The sequence below is a fragment of the Coptis chinensis genome, chromosome 3 (genome assembly GCF_015680905.1).
Source record: "Coptis chinensis isolate HL-2020 chromosome 3, ASM1568090v1, whole genome shotgun sequence".
Lineage (NCBI taxonomy): Eukaryota > Viridiplantae > Streptophyta > Magnoliopsida > Ranunculales > Ranunculaceae > Coptis > Coptis chinensis.
The window spans coordinates 76,843,527-76,854,468 of NC_141458.1; the positions used below are offsets into that span (position 1 = coordinate 76,843,527).

General features: G+C 37.6%; 1 long non-coding RNA gene across 1 annotated transcript; it reads right to left on the reverse strand.

Moving 5' to 3' along the window:
* Positions 1–1,416: 1,416 nt before the first annotated feature.
* LOC147510895 (uncharacterized) lies at positions 1,417–2,046 on the reverse strand. Its single transcript, XR_015216893.1, has 3 exons — positions 2,005–2,046; positions 1,589–1,673; positions 1,417–1,499 (listed from the first exon to the last, which is right to left on the reverse strand). It is a non-coding gene; the product is annotated as an uncharacterized LOC147510895 (long non-coding RNA).
* Between the last annotated feature and the right edge of the window lie 8,896 nt (positions 2,047–10,942).

The following is a 10,942-nucleotide window of genomic DNA, read 5'->3' on the forward strand; positions in this document are numbered from 1 at the left end:
CAACACATTGATTTATGATTCCATGTACAACAAGACAGTTTCTCTTCCAGGGACCTTACAGAAGATATAAACTCAACTACTAGAAACCATTAACTTATTAAAGAAATATCATTTCCGAGAGAGAGAGAGAGAGAGAGAGAGAGAGAGGCTAACCATAAAGATCGCTTGTTTTCTTCTCAGGCAGGAAGCAGAGGATAAATCTCGGGGGGTTATTTGGGAAGCATTCCATCATCCTTAAACATTTTCTCCACTCTAACAGCAGGAGGTGCACGTTCCATTTGCCGATCCTCCTCAAATATCTGAAGTGGATGCGCTATGTTTTGTAAAGGCGTAAACATAAAGAAATAATTACAAACAAAAAAGCATACATACAAATAATGATAGGGAAAAATATATGTTTGGTACTCATTTGAAGAAAGAAACATATTTACGATGCATAAATTGTAATGAAGAAAAAACTTACAAGCCTTTTTTGTTTTGCACATGTTATTAGATCATTGCAGAACATGCGCGACTGGCCAGAAGGGAAAAGTTTACAACAATCCAGGTTTTCTAGTAAGATCGGCCTCCATAGTGTCCGCAAAATTGATAATCGTGAGAATCATCCCATTAGCAAGAGATGCAAAACAATTGAAGTAGATTCACACCGAGGTAAAAATTTGAGGTATTTAAGAGTTGACTTCGAAGTATCACCTTCTCGCGATAAAATTCCAAAGACTCCACTTAGAGGATTCAAATATTCTCCTCTGCCCACTATCAACTGTAAATACATAATCATTTGAACTATGTATCCCTGAGTCTGTCATAACAATATATACCTACACAGCTCTCTTGAAATTGCGAAATCAACATTATTTAACAAGCAAGAAACCTTTGGTTCTGACAGAACACGGCCTTGGACTACAGCTGGTTGAGAATCGATGGATATACAAGGGAAAGGGAAAGGTACCTCCCTCTGTTTATCCTAACTCTCTTCTTCCTCCCTTTTTTTTGGAATTTCATTTCGCTCAGCTTAAAATCAGATACATTCCACATACAAAACAAGTTACTGAACAATGGCAATGCCAACAAAGTGAATTTCATTAGTTGTTTAGCTGAAAATCATATTACCCTAGCTCTTTCAACTGTGAGAATTGTTGTGTGAACATTTCAATAACAGTTCCATACATGGAAAACAAGGGATGCTTTGAAAAATAATCGGTTCTTGTAAATTAGTTCATGCACTCTCTCTTCTGTTTCACCCCTTTTTTTACCTCAGGTCTCATCTTGAAAGAATAAGAAGAAGATCTACAGTTACATGTTTATAATTTAATACTCTATAGAAAATGTAGTTATGAAAAATATGACTGCCATGAAATTCAAGGGATATAGAATATATACTTGCCTGCTGCACTTGGGGCTATCACCCTTTTTTTTACCTTCAAGTCTACTTCATCAGACAAGACTTGCTGCAGAGCATGGGGTGTTAGCCATGTGATCTTTTGCCCTTGAACATCAGCCTGTTCACACAAGAAAGTTCATGGCCATGTTACAAACCTCAACACATCTGTATATTACAATGAAACTATAGACATAAGCACTTCATTACCTGGTAATAAATGCCTTTCACACCTATGTAAGTTTTCCGAAGGCTATGAGTTCGAGATATGTACGCTTGCCATTCATGGCTAAGTCTGATAATAAGTCAACAAGAACTTTGTCAAATAACATAAAAGGTGTACCCAGCTAAATCAAGAGGACAAAATAGATAAATTCCATAACATCCCTGTTTTTGAACACCCTCGAATTAGCTGAAAAACGCAACATTCTTTGCAGAAAACAATCGCCAGGACACATACTTCTTTTATATTAATATTTTGCAAATCTTTGTGTTAAGCACTCCATCGACCCAAATTTTCTTATGTAGTTACATAAAGCATTTACAGGCTTCTATCACCATCTTTAGACAACAATAATTGTAAACAAACAAAACTTCAAAACAATATTACTTAAAACACCAAATACCTTAGACACTTATGAATACGATCCACTTCAATGCCTTCTCCACGGAAAGCAGCAACGCACAACAAACAAATGCACCATAGTCAAACAATCATCCAAGTCTCTAAGCGCATCAATAAAACTCGGGTACCTAAAACACTCATAAACATAAAAAAATGAAACCCCCACAACACTAATAAAACACGAAAAATATCACTAAAAGTCCCAAATTGTTACCTTTCACGAATAAGTCTATCAATCTTATAATATGTCTTATGATTCCCTTTGTACTTTTTCTTTGGGTCTCTTGGATATACTCCCTTGAGTATACATAGTCTCCTATACAAATTTAACAATTAGTTTTGTTACAGTAATAGTAATATAATTGACATATTATTATATATACCTGAAGTCTTGAAGTGAGACTTGTAGGTATTTGACAGCTTTTGTTCTGGTGATGTACTTTGCTGTATTTCCTTCCTTTTTTTTCCCATGTAGAATGAAAGATAAAGAAATGAGGAGATGGTAAAAGATTGAAACTTTGAGATGAGGGGAAGTGGTTTAGTTCTTACTGCGGGTCTGTAATGCGTTGAATGCTCACTGCAGCTGAATTCACCGATCAGCTCTAAAGAACTACACTTTCCATTGCTTAAAACATTATCCCTTTTGCATCAATAACAGAGATCAATGATATTTCTCAATTGACATCAGTAAATCGTTGCGAAATCAATCAAATCCCCATCTTAAACAACAAACCATCAGACTAATCCAAGTTTTCAAATTTCTGCTACAATGCAAAATCACACTAGTACTTTCATTCTTACCTACTACAATTTAAAAAAATGAGCAGATCAAAATGAAAAGTGAGACACTGACCAAGAATAAGCAGAGCATCAGGAAGAGCACCAAGCATAGGAAGAAAAAGACCACCAACAATATCAAGACCAAGAATCTCAAGAAAAAGTTCACTTCCAGTTGATAGATAACTAGCAGCAAGAAACATCAAGTAACCATATACAATAATAAGAAAAGGATTCCCAAGTATATCATTTGTTAGATATTCGTATTTGTGCATTTGATAGAGTTAAACTGCAAAAAGGAAATCATATATGAGCACACAAGTCTACTGGATTGGAATGCAGACCTGTGATCAATGACATGGCTAGGCAGATGCTATTGGGGACATTAGGAGTGATAGATGGACATGCCATTAGCGAAGGGATAACAGTGATATTGGTTGCCCTTGTACCTCTTGGTAGCTCTTCCTTACAGCCCAGAGAAAAATAAACAGAATTAAATACAAAGAGAAGCATATTATACACCACTTCTCCCTCCTCCTTTTTCCGGGCTTGGGACCGGCAATGCAAATGCAAACGTAAAGTTTACTTGCATTGGCGGAGTTAAAAATGGGTTAGCAAAAATAGAGAAAGCAAACATTCAATACATTGATATTAGCAAAATAAGACAAGTATTACATTGAATAAAAAAAAATGATACCAGTTTGGTAGTAGCTTAGACATAAACATAGAAACGTGTTTCAAAATAGCAAAAGAGATAACATAGTCAAACATGCCCATAGGCATGTATCATAAACAAAAAAAAAAGATAGTAAACTTATTCAAGACCGCGATGTAGATGACAGAAACTCAACACATGACTTGGGCCATATAACATTTCCTGGGCAACTCTCTCCTAGATTCTTACACCATGCATCATGAGGGAATGGTAGAGCAGCATCTTGTGCATGTACTTCATCAACGTAAACTAAGTAAGATCTCTCTCCCAAGCACCTTTCATGGAACTTGTAGGTGGGGTCAACTTCTTTAACACATCCAGTTGCCACAATGTCAAGGGGCCAACCACCAAGTAAGTTAACTTCTTTGCCAATCTTTGAGGTTTCCGGCTGAAAAACAAAGGTGTTGGATATAAAAAAATCAAACAACTTACAAAGGCTTAAGTAAAGCATTAAAAGAGACAATCACATACCGAGGTTGCATTACTAGAGCGAGGTATACTATTGGAAGTTCCAAAAGAGTTGGTCATGGATGGTTCTTGTTGCCTCAACATTGTTGACCTAATCTCTTCTAATTGCATGGCAAAATTCATTTGGTTTGTTTGAGTCTCCTTCCATAGCTTGGAGTTTTCTTCTGCCAAGTGATAGTTTTGATCCAAAACAGGCTCCATCCTCTTCATTGCTGTTTTGTTGACCCCTGGACCCATAGCCCGACAGCGGCCCCTACTATCTTTTCCAACCACCTGTATCCAAACACATTTCATTTTACCTACAATATAGCACAAACATTTAATGCACTACTAACATCCTAATTTGCATACCCTTGTCACGGCATCGTCGGTGATTGTCATTGGAGACCCTGAATTTGCAGACATGTCCTCATTAATCCTCTCCTATTCAACACAACGGGAGTGAAACCATAATACAGTCTTACCAAGTAAAGTATTACACTAAAGCTCAAGACTGCAATCAAACCTTGATACAACTTAAATAACTTACTACCAACAATCTCTCCTACTAGGAAAATGACACTTACCTCCCACTCAACTGGTTCTGTGCATGGAGCTTTCCTCTTGTGTATCCGGATATAAGATTCAGGCCTAGCAACCATATGGACTGGCTTGTTCTGTTCCTTAGCAATCTGCTGTCGGATAATTTGGGTGGGTGTCCTCCCAACGCAAGTAGGAGTTGTTTGTTTTGACCGGTTTATAGTGTTCCTTTCACTAGTAGCCTATATACAAAACAATATATAAGAGAATATACATATAAGATTCACAACTAATAAACTAATGACTAGATAACCTGGAATTTTTTAGTGTTGCAGATATCAACAAAAACCCGCCAATCTTCAAGATTGACACCTTCTGGAGCTGGACCTTGTTTAACAACAGTAGGAGATTTGCCCTTGACTAAGTTTTTATACAAGGTGCTCTTATGACGCCTCCATGCCTCACCCATGACATTTTTAGTGTATATCGTATTAATGCTAGGACGTCCCACAAACCCGAAGCTGGTTTCCAATGTTTCAAAGACGTCTACTAACGTATGTTTCAGCACGGTTGGAAAAGTATCATAGCATATCCGGACGTCACGCCGTACAAGTACACCACATTCAGAGGAAAACCTACTTACCTCTGCTAAAGGGTGACATGGTTGTTCAAGATGGTCCAATGTTAACCAAACATTTTTCTTCGTATTTGGCGTATCTGACATTCCTTTTGCCTTACCTCTAGTCTCCTTAGGAGCATTGGATGATTCTGGAGTAGATGGAGTCCTATTTGTAAGTACATAGTAAACTTGTCAATTAGTATACATTAGAGTTCAGATGCAATTCTTGTAATAACTAAAGAAAATATTAAGATCAAAGAAAAAATGAATTACAATCTAAGAACCAGTACAGTAATCTAATTCCACATGCATTCATATACGGTAAACAAGAAATCCTTCAAAAAGCAATAACTGAATGAGTGTGAAGCCACATAGCCTTTCTGAATGTCTAAACGATAATGTCTAAACGATAACGATAACAATATTAGCCTTTCTGAATGTCTAAACGATAACTGATCTAGCTGGATCTGCCGATCTACTTCTATCTATCTATATCACCCGAAGCGACTTCCTTTTATTTGTGGAAGACATTTCGCCTTCTCACTTTTGATAAATGGCTAATAAATCGAAGAAACTTCCCCGCCATTTGTGGTGCTAGTGAAAGGGGGGGTTGGTGCAAGCAAAGCCCGGTTCATAGTCGGGTAAGAGGAATGAAAGACTATGGAGAAAAGCGGATGAAGATAGAAGGGATCTCAAACCGCCGCTTCATCTTCTTATCTTGAACCGACTAAAGCTCTTGGAACTGCTTTGTCGCTACTGGTACTTGGATCAACGACAACTCACTATTGGGGGCTATGACTAGAAATAAGGGTCATTCGATCTGGCCGCTTTCGCTCTAACGTGGATCACCATATCCGTCGTGGAAGGCGGTTAGTCGCTATAGGTATAACCAACGGGTAGTAATGACGGGCATAAGTAGCGACCTAAGTAGTATGGGCATTATGTTTTAGCATAGTCCCGTAAGCCGTTGATTCGTGGTTATCCCGAAGCTTTATCTCCCCGCAGCAATAAATGATGCAATGCAAAGGCTAGGATAGCTAGAGCAGGGGTGGTGCGGTGTAACCAATTAAAACACATAACTAGACAAAATTCAAAATTCTTACCATAATTAGTGCGCTCCATGTCGTCCTTCCGAGTCACTTTCGGACAAGTTCAAGTTGTTTTGAGATGGAGTTCCCATGAAGGTCGGCTTTGTACATATATTGTAACAAGTCCTTAAACTCTTAATATTCAAAACATGCATTTTTCAAGTATTTAAAACATGATGTATCAAAACACAAATATTGCATAACATTTAATCTATCAAAACAAATAAGAAAACATGATATCCATTTATAATTATGTAACCTGAAAAATCAAACACAGGTATTCAGAATTCAAACGTGTATTCAAATTTTAAACATAGATTCAAAATTCAAACATAGTTAATGTAGATAAGCATTTAGTTAAAGTGAACTAATTCATTTTTTGTCTTTTCTTCCTCCTAGTGTCTTCAACAACCACAAACATATCGTCTGGATCATTAAAAATCAGATCATCTGTGGATGGTTCAAGGTTACTAGGCTCCGCATAAGAAGGATCAACTTCAATGAGTCATCAGATAGAAGACATGTTTCATCTTGATCACAATACACCTTTCTTGGGACTTCCAAAACCACATGCTAGTCGGGATCTTTTGAATATTTAGAGCAGAAAACCTGAGAAGCTTTATCTGCAAGAATGAATGGTTCGTCACTCATATTATCCGAACTAATTTGATTTGACAAATTTACCAATTTAAGGTTCACTTCCACATCTAGCTTCACACCATGTCTAAGTTTAACCCATTCACACTTGAACAAAACAGGCTGGTACCCATCTCGATACTTCAACTGAATGATATTAGTAAGAACACCATAATATTCTGCAACATCTTCTACTGGGTTCTTATCCTTCGCGCTAGCCCGGAATGTAGTTGGACACTCTGTGCAAACACCACTATTTTGGTTCCTCTTATTCTCCTGATAGTCTTTTGTAATAAAGAGGAAACCATTGACACAATACTTCTTGTACGCCATGGCACAGCTCACTGGTCCCGCCACTATATTTTTGAAAGAATCCTCCTCTATGTCTTCAAACTCAGGCTGTCTTCTCAACCAAGGAATGAACTCGTCGTCCATGGACACCTTATATTGGCCTGCCTTCCTCCCTGCACACTGCCTACGAGCTTCCAAATCTGCAGTGTACTTCCTAAATAAGATATTACGTTTATAAATATATGTATTAGTTAAAGCAATAGTTTGTTTAAGTATATAGAAGTTATAATTTCAACTTTTAAAATTTAGAAATACATACGTGTACCACCAATCATATCTTGGATGGCTTTTCAGTACCCAATTGCGTACTTGCTCATATTCAACACCTACCAAATGATAAGTATGATCCAAACCAACTGGGCCAACTTCATCAGCCCCATCAAATTCACTATCAAACACATCTGATGGTATTACTTCTTCACCACTAGACTTTCACTCAAGCTTCTGGAGAAGACTATTCCCTCCTTTGTAACCAGTGCAATAGTTCATGGTTTCCTCTTTCAAGTATCGCTCCGCGATACAACCTTCAGGACGTGCCTTGTTTGTAACATAATCCTTGTAAACCTTCATCATCCTTCAAAAAATTAAGAATTTTATAACATAATAACTTAACACAAACCAACCATGAAGCTAAGTAAACAATCTTATTAGTTAGAATTACCTCTCAAACAAATACATCCAATGATAGAATACTGGTCCACACATACGAGCCTCATACGCTAAGTGAATAGGTAGATGCATCATTATTACAAATACCGATGGAGGACAAATTTTTTCAAGCTCACATAAAGTCCTGACCATACCCCTCTCAAGTGCATGCAAAGTGTCAACATCAAGTCTCCTCGAACATAACGCACGAAAAAATGTGCAAATACTCAAGATCACATGTCGGACTTCCTTCCTATCTCGATATGCATGTTGGATCAGCATTGGAAGCAAATGTTGCATCAAAATGTGATAATAATGAGACTTCATTCCACTCAAATCCTTCGCACCGCCTTGGACAATATTCTTCTAGTTACCACTAAACCCAACAGGTACTTTGAGATCTCTTAAGCTCGTAAGGAACAACTTTTTCTCCTCCGCTCGAAGCCAAAACACCCCAGGCTTCATAACCTTTTTACCATTTTGATCACTCAACCAATACTTCCTTTTAATCCCAAGAAGTTGCAAATCTTTGCGTGCATTGGCGTTATCTTTTGTTTTTCCTTTTGTGTTCAACATCATAGCAATCAGGAGTTCACAAACATTTTTTTCAATGTGCATAACATCCAAGTTGTGACGGATAAGAAGCTCTGCCCAATATGGAAGCCTAAATAATATCGACTGTTTGAAAAAACATGTCCCATCCCAGTTGTCCTCTTTTTGTTTTCTACCGCCCTTTTTTTTTTTTTTTTCCTTTTTCCATTCCCCTTTTCCTTCTATTTGCCCTTACCCCATTGCACTTTCAGATTCTGTGTCATTTGTTCAACTTGCACTCTTGCAGTCCAGTCAATCTCAAAGGCTGTTCTCTAAGCTCTTCAGTCTTGTTAAAGGTGCTTGGTCTAGTGTCCATCCTACTAGCATCTGACAAGGGCAAGAATCGTCTACTATCCATGTAAGCAAATTTCTGGCTATGTTGGAGTCTCAATGAGGAGGTATTTGGACCACAAATGGGACAAGCATATTTGCCATGGGTTCTACAACCAGATATGTTACCTAACGCAGGAAAGTCATGGATAGTCCATAACAAAACTGCGCAAGATATTGAACATCTTGCCTCTATTTGCGTCCTTCCACGGTCACCCGGTATTCCACAAAGATTGCAATTCACGAACAAGAGGCTGTAAATATATGTCGATATCCTTTCCTGGTTGTCGTGGCCCTTCGATGAGTAAAGAGAGCATGGTAAATTTGGGTTTCATGCAAAGCCACGGAGGAAGGTTATAGGCAACACACATTACAGGCCAAGAGCTGTATAATGTGCCACAAGTTCCAAAAGGATTGAAACCATCTGTCGCTAGTCCTAATCGAACATTACGAGCTTCAGCTGAAAAGTCTTTATACTTCCGATCAATTAATTTCCAATTAGATGAGTCAACTGGATGCCCCATCTCTCCACCTTTCAATCGATTTTCCGAGTGCCAACACATCTCCTTTGCCACCCATGGTACACTATACAACCTCTTTAACCTCTCCGTAATTGGAAAGTATCGGAGTATCTTTGCTGGAATCCTAATATGTTTCTTCCTTTGTTCGATATCAGCATATTTGTACCTCGACGCTCCACACGTAGTACAAGTATCCCTCCAATCATCATCTCTCCAAAATAGCATGCAATCATTCGGGCAAGCATCAATTTTCTCATATTTAAGGCCCAACTCTTTTATTAATTTTTCTGCCTTATAAGTATTCTCCGGAGTCTTTTTGTCACGTGGAAAAGCCACACGAAGTAATTCGAGGAGTCCCGTAAAACTCTTGTCTGTCCACCCATGTGTAACCTTTAACCGAAACAACTTGACGACAAATTTCAAAACTGTAAAGTCCTCACAATTAGGATATAAGAGACTCAAAGCCTCACGAAAATTATCGGACTCAATTGTGTCAGGCTCTTCCTCAACTATAGGATCTTCCTCAACTATTCCTCGAGCACCATCTGTTGAACATTGTTCAATAACAGCATCCAAGTTATCACCGTCAAGTTTTTCTACGACGGTACTGAATGCAACATTCTCCTCAAAAAAGGGGAAGTCCCCTCCCACCTCAAAATTAGTGGAATTTGACAAATGCCACACTTGGTGGCTGACTTGTTTCTCCATGCATTCTCCAAAATGTATACTGTTTGTAGAAGCCCTTTTGGTAACAATGCAATGTGACCACCTCATGGGTTAGTGCTCGACCCCTATTTCTACAGTTATCGCATGGACATGGGATCACATCCTTGTGGTGACAATTATCCCTTGCAAATTGTACAAATTGATTAACACCATGAATAAAACGATCGTCCTCTTTTGGTAGATCAATCCAACTTTTATCTATCACCCCAAACCCCTCCATATTGTAGTTCTTGCAATACGAATAAATAAAAAATAGTTAGAGCTGAAAATACAATGGCAGGTAAACCATACACATAATAGACCACCACATAAGTAAATAATGAACTCCACACTACTAAAATAGCACAAGTACTACATCCAACAATCAATCTAACCTAGTTGCACCCATAAATTCAAATAAATTGGAAGCACACAAAAAATGGATTGATTGAGGCATGCATAAGAAAAAAACAAACTACATTCTCACTTAAAAAAATAAATTGAAACTAGATAAAGAACAGTAACAACAAAGATGATATCATATGCAACCAAGTAGGATATTATCTAGAAGAAATATAATTATACTGCCCACATTAGTAGCGTATTTGAGTTAACCCAATAGCAATATCTTAACTTGCATTCAGTATAATATAGAGTAGGAGCATAAAAATAAAAAGAAGCAAGTAAGGGTTCTCCTACTCACTTCTACCAATTACCACACACTTCAACAACATACTCGATATTAAAACGATTACTTCTTGAGACTACCGCGAACACTAGGCTTTGGTTTAGAAGAAGTATCAATAACAACAGTAGCATCCAAGTTACTAATCTTGGTATCGACAAATGGATTCTTAGGGTGCTTAGAATCATAATGAATTTGTATGTGAGACACTCTCACTTACAATATAATAAAATATTAAATATATTAAATTATTTCTTCTAAAATGAATAACAAATGGGTATATTGA